This window comes from Narcine bancroftii, chromosome 8 (assembly GCF_036971445.1).
Source record: "Narcine bancroftii isolate sNarBan1 chromosome 8, sNarBan1.hap1, whole genome shotgun sequence".
Lineage (NCBI taxonomy): Eukaryota > Metazoa > Chordata > Chondrichthyes > Torpediniformes > Narcinidae > Narcine > Narcine bancroftii.
Window position 1 is genome coordinate 44006258 of NC_091476.1, and position 10493 is coordinate 44016750.

The following is a 10493-nucleotide window of genomic DNA, read 5'->3' on the forward strand; positions in this document are numbered from 1 at the left end:
CGTGCACATCATGAGTCAATTAGGTATGATTCAAACAGTGCTTTTCAAACTTTTTCTTTCCACCCACATCCCACCTTAAGCAATCCCTTACTAATCACAGAGCACCAAAGGCATAGGGAATACTTAAAGTGATATGTGAGTGGAAAGAAAAAGGTTGAGAACCACTGGTCTAAATCCTTGCAGCATTTTTGGCTTTATATTTCCTTCTGCTTTAGTTTAATTTCTCTGCAGCGTTATTTGTTCTACACTATTGATGTGGTATTGCTGTGCAGTTTCGAGGGACTGTGACACTCTCTGAAATGCAGCCTGCTTGCTGAAGTTAGTGATCAGACTGAAGAAAGTAGGGATGTCTTACTGCTTCCCAAGGCTGGGATTCAATCTTCAGGGTTAAGGTTCCTTCATTGTCACATACATAAGTCTCAAAATCTGTTTATTTTGTTTGCCTGTAAGGGCACACAATGATGTCCAGCGCACCACAAAGAAGAGAAAGAAGAGTCCCTGCAGAGACTGAGTGTCTGTGGCCCTCGCCACCTCCTACAAGACCACTACCTCCTCCATATGCAAATGGGCCTCTTATCAATCTAAACATCACAAAAAAAGACAATTATCTACTTGTTATAAAGTGAGTACCCCAAATCCGAAATGCTCGGGACCGGAAGAATTTTGGATTTTGGGTTTTTTTTCGGATTTTGTAACAGCAAATAATGGCAGGCTTTATGAATGCCAACATGAGACACCCCCCCTCCCCGACAGCCCCACTGTCAGTCCCATCACCAATCCCACCCTCTTACTCCCCCTCTTATAGCTTGCCACCAGCCCCTACACTGATTGTAGCACTCCCCTCCCTCCCAACAGCCTGCCATGACCAGTCCACACACTGATCCCACCGCCCCGCTCCCCCCCCAACCAATGGGCCATTATCAGCCCCCACACCTATCCCATCCCCGCTCTTAGGCTTATCAAAGTACTTAAGGTGTGACCAAGTGAGGTTAGGTGTGGAACTTCCTACTTGTGACGTCACATGTCAGAACTCAAAAAGTTTTGGATTTTGGATCTTTTTGGATTTTGGGATTTCAGATAAGGGGCACTCGACCTGTATCTACTACCTTTGGGCCAAAGATACAGTAGCTTGAAGACCAGCAGCTCTGGATTCCAGAACAGCTGTTGAACTTCCCCTAATCAGGGATTGCTCTGATACCACAATGGGACTGTCAGCACAATTGCAAAGTATTTTTTTGTACAAGTATAACTGAATATTTATTTTTGCATTTTGCATTTGCAGTATTGTCTCTTTTTAATTCAATTAAGTCTAGTTTTGTAGTTGTTTTTTAGTTGTTTGTGTAGTTGTTTTTTAGTAGTACCCGTTTAGCTGCAGCAAGGTAGAATTTTGGTGGATATGTACATTAAACAATGTAAATGACAATAAACGCCATCATTATTATAAATCGCATTGATTTTTTCGAGCCAATTGGCTGTTGTACTTTCAATGTAACCACAGCATGAAAATGCAAAGGTATTCAAAGGCTACAGAGAGCTGTAAACTCAGCCAGCATCATCTTGGACATTACTCCTCACTCCATTCAGGGGATCTTTTAAAGGCGGTACCTCAAGAAAGCAGTCACGTTGCACCAGCTTATATAGTATGTGTAGCAAAAAAATGTATTATGTCAGCCTGGAAATCAAAAGGGAGCCTGAGAATACAGCAATGGTACATAGAAATGAATAAATGTATTCCATTGGAAAAAATAACATATAATTTAAGAAATAACATCACAGTATTCGAACAAATTTGGGAACCGTACATGGAACACAACAGAGAAGTCCTACCACGGACCTCGACCACCTAAAATGACAGAAGGAGAAGAAGACGAAATGAACTGTAAAAGTAGATGACACAATTTTCATTTTATTTTCATTGTGTGAGGACATTGTTTAATGGGTTTAATGTATCATATATGTTGAACGTTGAGTGGGTGGGGAGGGGGGGTGAAGGAGGGAGGGAAGGGAGGGGGAAAAGGGGAGAAAATGACACTGTGTATATTCAAGAGGGAAATGTTTGTGTGTATTTTGGTCAGTAGGGTTCATAGTGTGAAAAATTAAATTTTTAAAAAAAAGAATGCAGTCACTATTGTCAAGGACCCTCATGGCCCAAGCAATGACCTTTTCTCACTGCTACCATCAGGAAGGAGGTACAGGAGCCTGAAGACACACACTCAACCTTATTAAAATAGCTTCTTTCCCTCCGCTTCAGATTTCTGAACAGACAATGAACTGATGGACACTCCCTCCTTTTTTGCACTAGTTATTTATTTTGTTAAATCTTGTATTTATGAAATTGTAACTTTTAGTAATTTTGCACCTTGATTTGCACAATACTGCTGCCATAAAACAACACATTTTGTGACGCATGCTCATGACAATAAACCTGATTCTGATTTCATTGGTTTATGCCAGTAGTTTTCAAACTTTTTCTTTCCACTTACATACCACCTTAAGCAATCCCTGACAGAGCACCAATGGCATAAGGATTACTTAAGGTGGTGTGTAAGTGGAAAAAGTCTGAAAGCCACTGGTTTAAGCATTTTGGGTGCTCTTAAAGTGACATGAAAGGGAGATCAGAAATTCAAGCCTTTCTATTCGAAAAGGAAGGGCAGTGTTGAGGGTATGGTTGATTGGTTGATGAGTTAAAAGGCATTTAAATGCATTTGGACTCTGCCTCTTTCAGGTTTGTTTGTTCCATTAAGGTGATCAATGAGGAGCCTGTGGGTTCAGATCTGATATCATTGGTAAGTCTCGTCTTTACACCTGAGGGCAGAGTGCACCTGATTCACTCCAAATGGCATCTATCACGCGTCTGGAGACCCTTTTATCCTGGATTAAGTAACAGAAGATGATGCTTCAGGTCTCTCACTGGATACAGACTGTAGCAAGAAAGACCAGAGGGACTCCTTACCCTGACCCAATCCCCAGTTGTGTAATGATACTCTTGGCCAAGTTACTGAGTTGGGGTAGCTGAGAGGAAAGGGGTCATTTGCAAGAATCCATGCTTTTAATCAACCCCTCCTTGTCACTAATACCCTTAGAGATTCTTTACAAAAGCATACTTGTATGGAACGTGCAGTGGTTTGGATTGTAATGCATTCCCTGAGCTCAGATAGGATTTCTGCAAGGATGTTTTTATTTCCTGCCTAAATATATGTGCAATGATTTTATAAACTACATTAGGGCATCAAAAGCAGGCCTAGGGAAGGCATTGCAGTCCCATTGCAAGGCATTCTGCATATCCATCAACCTTATCATGACTTGAGTGACCTGTGAATTTCAACATCCTCTGATCAGCTTTGTGAGATTTAAACCATGGCACGCCACGTGATTGCAGAAATGTTCGAGGCCTGAGCAGGGATAACCTGGTGTCTTGTATTCTGTGGAAGCTGATCAAAACAAAAACATGTCAAGTAAGTTTTCCTATTGCATTTGTCTTTCCCATTGTTTTTAAGCTTCACACTCTTGTTGCCACTTTGATGTGGCGTATAAAATCAGTGAATCAGCTAGCAAAGGCAGAGACCTTTCAGCCTATCGACATCACAGACTCTTTGAAAATATCCATTTCATTCCAAACCACATTTATGTTTGAAATTCATGTACTTAAATTTAATTTGGGCATCTTATTCAGCACAGACACATGGGCCGAAGGGCCTGTTCCATGTTTTATTTTATCTTCTGCCCCTTAAGAAATCTTTCAGTTTCCTACCTGTACATTTCCTGATCTGTTATGTTTTGACCAACTGTTCTCCTAAACAGCAGCTGGAGGTATTTATTAATTTAAAGATCCTTTAAAAAAAATCATTGCTTTTACTTTTGAAAATTCCCATACTATCAGCTTCCTACATCTTTTAAGACACTTGCCTTCCACATAAGGATCAATTGATGCTCAATATAAAAAACTCTCATCTCTCATCTTTCACACCGTGGGTGGCCCGGTTAGCATAGGATTTAGAGCAATGCTATTACAGTGCCAGACACTTGGGTACAAATCCGGTGCTGTCTATAAGGAGTTTGCACATTCTCTCCTTGTCTGCGTGGGTTTTCTTTGGGTGCTCCGGTTTCCTTACACTGTTCAAAACATACAGGGGTTGTAGGTCAATTGAGTGTAATTGGGCAGTATGGGCTCGTGGGCTGAAAGGGCCTGTTACTATGCCAAATGTCTAAATTAAATTAAATTTATAAAAATAATACTCCTGCTGATATTGAGCACAGTAGTTAATGCAGCAAAGTTGGAGGTGATATTGGTTTAAATAAAAATTGGGGTTCCCTCTGACCACTCTGAGGGTATTTAAGGAAGAGATTGATAGGTTTTTGGTTAGCCATGGCATTGAAGGTTATGGGGAGAAGGCCGGGCCATGGGGCTGAGAGGGGAAAATGGATCAGCTCGATTGAATGCCAGGGCAGACTCAGTGGGCTTAATGGCCAATTTCTGCTCTTATGTCTTACGGTCACTTAGCAAAAATGGGGAAGTGTTTCCTGATGTTCTATTTTATAACGATGTACAATGTACATATTGTACAATGTATATTCACACTGAAACTCTTGCTTGCTGCAGCTGGACAGGTACTTTGCAAAAAAAAAATAAAACAACAGCATCAAAAACAACCACAATATTCAAAGTAAAACACAAAAGTCTGCAGACCCAGACATGATGCAGGAGAAACTCACCATGTCAAACGGTGCACTTTATATAGCAACAAAAAAGATACTAAACCAATATTTCGGGCTTGAGCCCTTCATCAAGGTATGAGCAAAATGTAGGCAAGCACCTGAATAAAATTGTATATTTAATTGATTTAAATAAGGCAATAAATAAAAAGAATAGATTATAAATATTCACAGTTATCCTTGTGTAAAGAAACAATAATTTTGCAATTGTGATTTTCCCTTAAGAAAAATATGAGAAGACTGGATACTCCCATCATAAACACGTTGCTGTGGGAACCTGCAGCGTATAAATTGGCTGTAACATATCCAAGAGCAGCCATTCTCAACCTTTTCTCAGCTATGGCCCCCTTAGGAATCTGCTCAAATTTTATGGGCCTCCTTCCCTGTGAAGCAGTCAAGTTTTGGTTTTCTTCCTACTGACAACATGGTAAACATAAAAAAAATGTATGTTACTTACGTGAGGTGAAAAGAAAGCAAGCTTTTTACTTAAATGTTATTTTCCCCAAGGAGAACGGTCGAGCCCCCATTGAGAATGACTATCCTAGATCACAACAACATATATTTAAAATGTAAATAGTTGACTCCAAAATGCTTTTGGCAAGAAATCCATCCTCAATCCTCTTTGAGATATACAGAGGAGATGTTTATTGTATGGTGACTCCAAACTTCAGTTCCACACACTTAGTGGGATCATATTCGGAAGCAGAATACAATGCTGATGTGTGTTCTGCTTTAGTGACGGGATGTATTTCGAGAAACTTGAACATGAGGAATTGTTGAAAATTGAGTGTCAAAAAAACAATTAATGGGACATTGGAATGAAGTTGACGCTCATGGGGCTTTCCCTCCAACCCATCACTTGTGGCTGAGACCCATGGAGTTTGGACCTCCAACTGACTGGCCCAGCCACAGGACTCTGGATGACACTTGTTCCTTTCTCCATGGATGCTGCCTGACCAATTGAGAATTTCCAGCATTTTCTGTTTTCTTTGAGATTTATTCCATTTACAAATTCGTTTTCAATTAATAAGCTGTGGAACTTCCTTGCTGAATCTCTCCACTTACTCATCTTTCAAGGTCCTTCTTTAAACTTATTTATTCAAACTAATTTGCCGGGCAGTTGCCCTTATTTAAGACCATAAGACAGAGGAGCAGAAATAGGCTATTCAGCCCATCAAGATATTCCGTCATTTTAACATGAGCTGATCTATTTTCCCACTCAGCCCCACTGCCCGGCCTTCACTCCATAACCTTTGATGTCCTGGTTAATCAAGAACCTGTGGTACTGGACACAGCTAAGAAAGACTCAGCCACCAATTTGAAAGTCATTAACTACTGCTTTTATTCAAATTCAGCGTGCGCCCCTTTAAGGGCAGCATGAGCTCAGTCACCTCGTGCATTGTGATGTCATAATCACTGCCCCAAGCGCGCGCTGGGCAGGAAATTTGAGGCAGGGAGAAAACCCTGACAGTGCCATCTTCCCATGGCTGCCCCACCACATGGCATTACACGTGGGACCGGTTTGCCACTTGGGCAGGCGGTTTGTCTTTACCCCCATGTCCAAAGTGAAAGTCCTGCCGGACCGCTGGAGGACCTTGTATAGACCTTCATACGGGCGTTGTAAAGGTACTGTATGTTGGCCACACTGAACAAATACGAATTCTGCCAAGTCCAGCACTTTGGGACGATGTGTCGGCCGGAAGCCATGATGCGAGGGAGGTGGGGGGGCTAGCGAGGATAGTTTCTTACGGAAATCTGCCAAAAGGTTCGCATGCTCGGATGTGATGTTGGGCTCCGGGTCAAAGAACTCGCTGGGCAGTGAGAGCGGTGCACCATAAACCAATTCTGCAGAAGACAACTGTAGGTTCTCCTTGGGTGCTGTTCTGATGCCGAGAGCAGTTCATCTGCCCAGCCTGGGCTGGTGAGGCGAGCCATGAAGGCAGATTTCATATGACAATGAAACCTCTCCACCAATCCATTTGCTTGTGGGTAGTAGGCTGTGGTGTTGTGGAGTTTAACCCCCAGGAGGTTCACTAGCTGAGCCCAGAGCGCAGAGGTGAACTGGGCACCCCTGTCACTGGTGATGTGCACTGGGACTCCAAACCTAGTGATTCAATGACTGATTAGGTTTCTGGTGCACATCTCTGTGGAAGCCTCTTTGATGGGAATGGCCTCCGGCCATCTCGTGGTCCGATCGACTATTGTGAGAAGGTGGCGCGCTTCTCTGGACACCAGCAGGGGGCCTACGACGTCAATGTGGATGTGCTGAAATCTCTGCACCGCTGGGTCAAATTGCTGGATTGGGGCCTACATATGCTGGTGGACCTTGGAGGCCTGGGACCTGGTGCAATTCCTCACCATCTCGACTGCATCCTTTTTGAGCCCGTGTCACACAAACCGCTCTGCCACCATTCACACCGAAGTTTTCACTGAGCAGTGGGCTAAGTTGTGGACTAAGCTGAAAACTCTCGATCTCCACTGCAGAGGGACTACCAGGCACGCCAAGCCAGTGGAAATGTCGCAAAGTCAGTATGTCTGGGCTGTTGGACAACTGAATGTCCTGGAGCTTGAGGTTAGAGATGGTGGTCCAGAGAGCCTGCGTCTCTGTTTCCAGCTTCTGGGCCTGTGTGTAGTTAAGACCAGAGGCAAGAGCGTTGATCGCCGGACAAAAGAGCGTATCCGTCACGACGTTGTCTTTGGCTGCCCTGTGCCAGATGTCGGTGGTGAACTCCAACACGTAGGAGAGGTGGCGTTGCTGGCAAACTGACCACAGATCTTTGGCCATCACGAGTACCTGTGTGAGGGGCTTCTGGTCCGTGAACACTGTGAAGGGCCTGCCCTCCAGAAAGTATCGAAAGTGCCAGATGGCCAGGTACAGCACCAGGAGCTCCCAGTCAAAAGTGCTGTATTTGAGCTCCAGCGGGCACAGCTGTTTGCTAAAGAAGGCCAGCGGGTGCCACTGTCAGTTGAGCCACTGCTTGAGTACGCCCCCTACTGCTGTGGCTGAGGCATCCACTGAGAGTGCCGTGTGTGCCTCCAGGCATGGGTGCACCAAAAGAGTTGCATTGGCGAGGGTCTCCTATGTTGTGGCAAATGCAGTTTCTGCCTCCTCTGACCAAGTCAGGACTTTCTCCTTTGTGGCGATCAACGCGAACAGTGATCGCATGGTGCGGGCGGTGCCGGGAATGAACCGATAATAAAAATTCACCATTCCACGAACTCCTGCAGGCCCTTGAGGGTGGTTGGCTTGGGGAACCGCTAGACGGCCACGACCGAGATGTGTGCCCCAGAAACTGCAGTGTCTGCTTGCTGAACTGGCACTTGGCCACGTTGACCGTGAGGTCAAACTCCACCAGTCGAGCAAACAGGGTACGGAGGTGGGCTTTGTGCTTTTCGTAGTTGCGGCTAGCGATAAGGATATTATCCAGGTAGATAAACACAAAGTCCAAGTCCCTACCCACGGCGTCCATGAGGCGCTGAAAAGTCTGGGCCGCGTTCTTGAGGCCGAAAGGCATACGCAGGAATTCAAAGAGGCCAAAGGGGGTGATGATCGCCATCTTGCCGATGTCCTCGGGATGGACTGGGATTTGATGATACCCTCCCACCCACCCCCACACCAGATCGACCTTGGAGAAGACTCACGTGCCTTGGAGATTGGCCGAGAAGTCTTGAATGTGGGGAACCAAGTATCTGTCCAGTGTGGTCACGCTGTTCATACACTGGTAATTGCCACAGGGTCTCCAGCCCCCAGAGGATTTGGGGACCATGTGGATAGGGGATGCCCAGCCGCTATCTGAGTGACGGACGATCCCCAACTCCTGCAACCGGGAAAACTCCTCCTTTGCCAACTGCAGCTTCTTGGGCTTGGCGTGCAGCAGGGGGCCCTGCACGGAGATATGGTGGTATACCCCATGCTGGGGTAAGGTGGTGCTGAATTGTGGTTGAAGGATGGCAGGGAACTCATGAAATATGTTCGAATACTCATCCCTTGAAGTTGCGATGGCGACGATCTCAGGCCTGCAGGCGTTCGTGGCGTCCTGGAGCACCGAATCTAAGGTGCAAGTGTTGACCAGCCTCTTGCCATTCATGTCAACCAACAGTCCGTGTGCCCTCAGGAAGTAGGCCCCTAACAACGCAGTACTCACTGAGGCTAACTCGAACTTCCAGCGGAATTTCTCTTTCTCGATCTGGATCCACCCCTTGCAGGTACCGAAGGTCTTGATGGCGGAACCGTTGGCTGCCCACAGGGTGGGACCACGAGATCGGCTGTGTGTCTTGAGGGCAGTGGGGGGAAGGACACTCAACTCCGCTCCTGTGTCCACTATAAATGTTGGGTGGTGGACTTGTCGGTAACGTGAAGGAGGCTGTCCACATGGCCAGCCATTGCACCCATCAATGGTGGCTGACTGGGTCGTTTCCCATGGTAGTCACATGGTTGTCGGCACTTATGAGCTTGCGCTCCCCAACACTGATGGTAAAAGCACCAGGTGGAATGGTGCTCCTCCGGCTTGTGCTTGGGGGAGTGTTGCGGCAGGTTGGCTCTTGGTCGCGCAATGTAAGGGCTGCTTCATTCTCCCTTTTGGAGCACCAGAGGGTGTCCACTCGGGCTGAGACTCAGTGTGGATCCACGAAGTCCTCATCCGCTAGGAGTAGTTTGATGTCCCCAGGCATCTGCTCGAGGAAGATCTAATGGAATAGGAAACAAGGTTTGTGATCATCCGCCAATGCCAGCATCTCGTCTATTAGGACAAATGGTGTGCAGTCCCCATGCCCGTCGAGGTGCAGGAGCCTGGAGGTGCGCTGCTAAGGAGAGAGCCAGAAAGTGCTAAGGAGCAGGTTCTTGAGGGCAGGATATTTACCCTCAGCTGGTGGGTTGTTTATTAGATCATCCACACTGGCTGCCGTTTCTTCGTCCAGCACACTCACGACATGGTAGAACATCGTGGCGTTTGCCGAAATGTTCCTCAGTTGAAACTGTACCTCCGTCTGACTGAACCACGTACACAGGTGATGGGTGCAGAAGGGGGGCAGTTTGATGGCAAAGGCATTGATCTCTGCTGGACCCATAGTCTTGAGACCAGAGAAGCATCTGGAGTCAACGGGGCCACCAATGTGGTGCTGGACACAGCCAAGAAAGTATCAGCCACCACATGGAAAGTTGTTAATGACTGTTTTTATTCAAATTCACTACGTGCCCCTTTTAAGGGCAGCATGAGCTCAGTCACCTCGTGGATTGTGACATCATAATCCCTGCCCCAGGCGCGTGCTGGGCAAGAGACTTGAGGAGGGATAAAGCCCTGAGAGCGCAATCCCATGGCTGCCCCGCCACGTGGCGTTACACGTGGGGCCAGTTTGCCACAAGAGAATTTGCTGCCACAAACCTATCAATCTCTGCCTTAAATACACCCAATGCACTGACTTCACTAGGGGGGTGCAGTGGAGGGCGCAGGATGGCTTCACTTGGGGGGTGCGGGTGGGGGGGGTGGGTGCGGACCACACCAGGTGACACCATCAGAGGGAGTGACAGCAAAAGAATCACATGGCTTCAGCTGCAAGTGCGACAAGGTCAGCGCCTCTGCTATCACCCCACCTGACAGCATCACTGCCACCCTCACCCCAGTCAGCGTGCCACTATCTTCACCCTCCAGGTCAGCTCTGCTGCCACCCACCCCCCCCCCCCCCCACCCACTGCCCCTCCCCAGGTCTTCTCTGCCTTTGGGGGATGACACCATGAGTTACCACATCAGGTGACACCAACCCGAGTTACGCCACTGACCCAA

General features: G+C 46.6%; 1 pseudogene; it reads right to left on the bottom strand.

Annotated features, from left to right (window-relative positions):
• Positions 1-6100: 6100 nt before the first annotated feature.
• LOC138741988 (uncharacterized) lies at positions 6101-7779 on the bottom strand (annotated as a pseudogene).
• Between the last annotated feature and the right edge of the window lie 2714 nt (positions 7780-10493).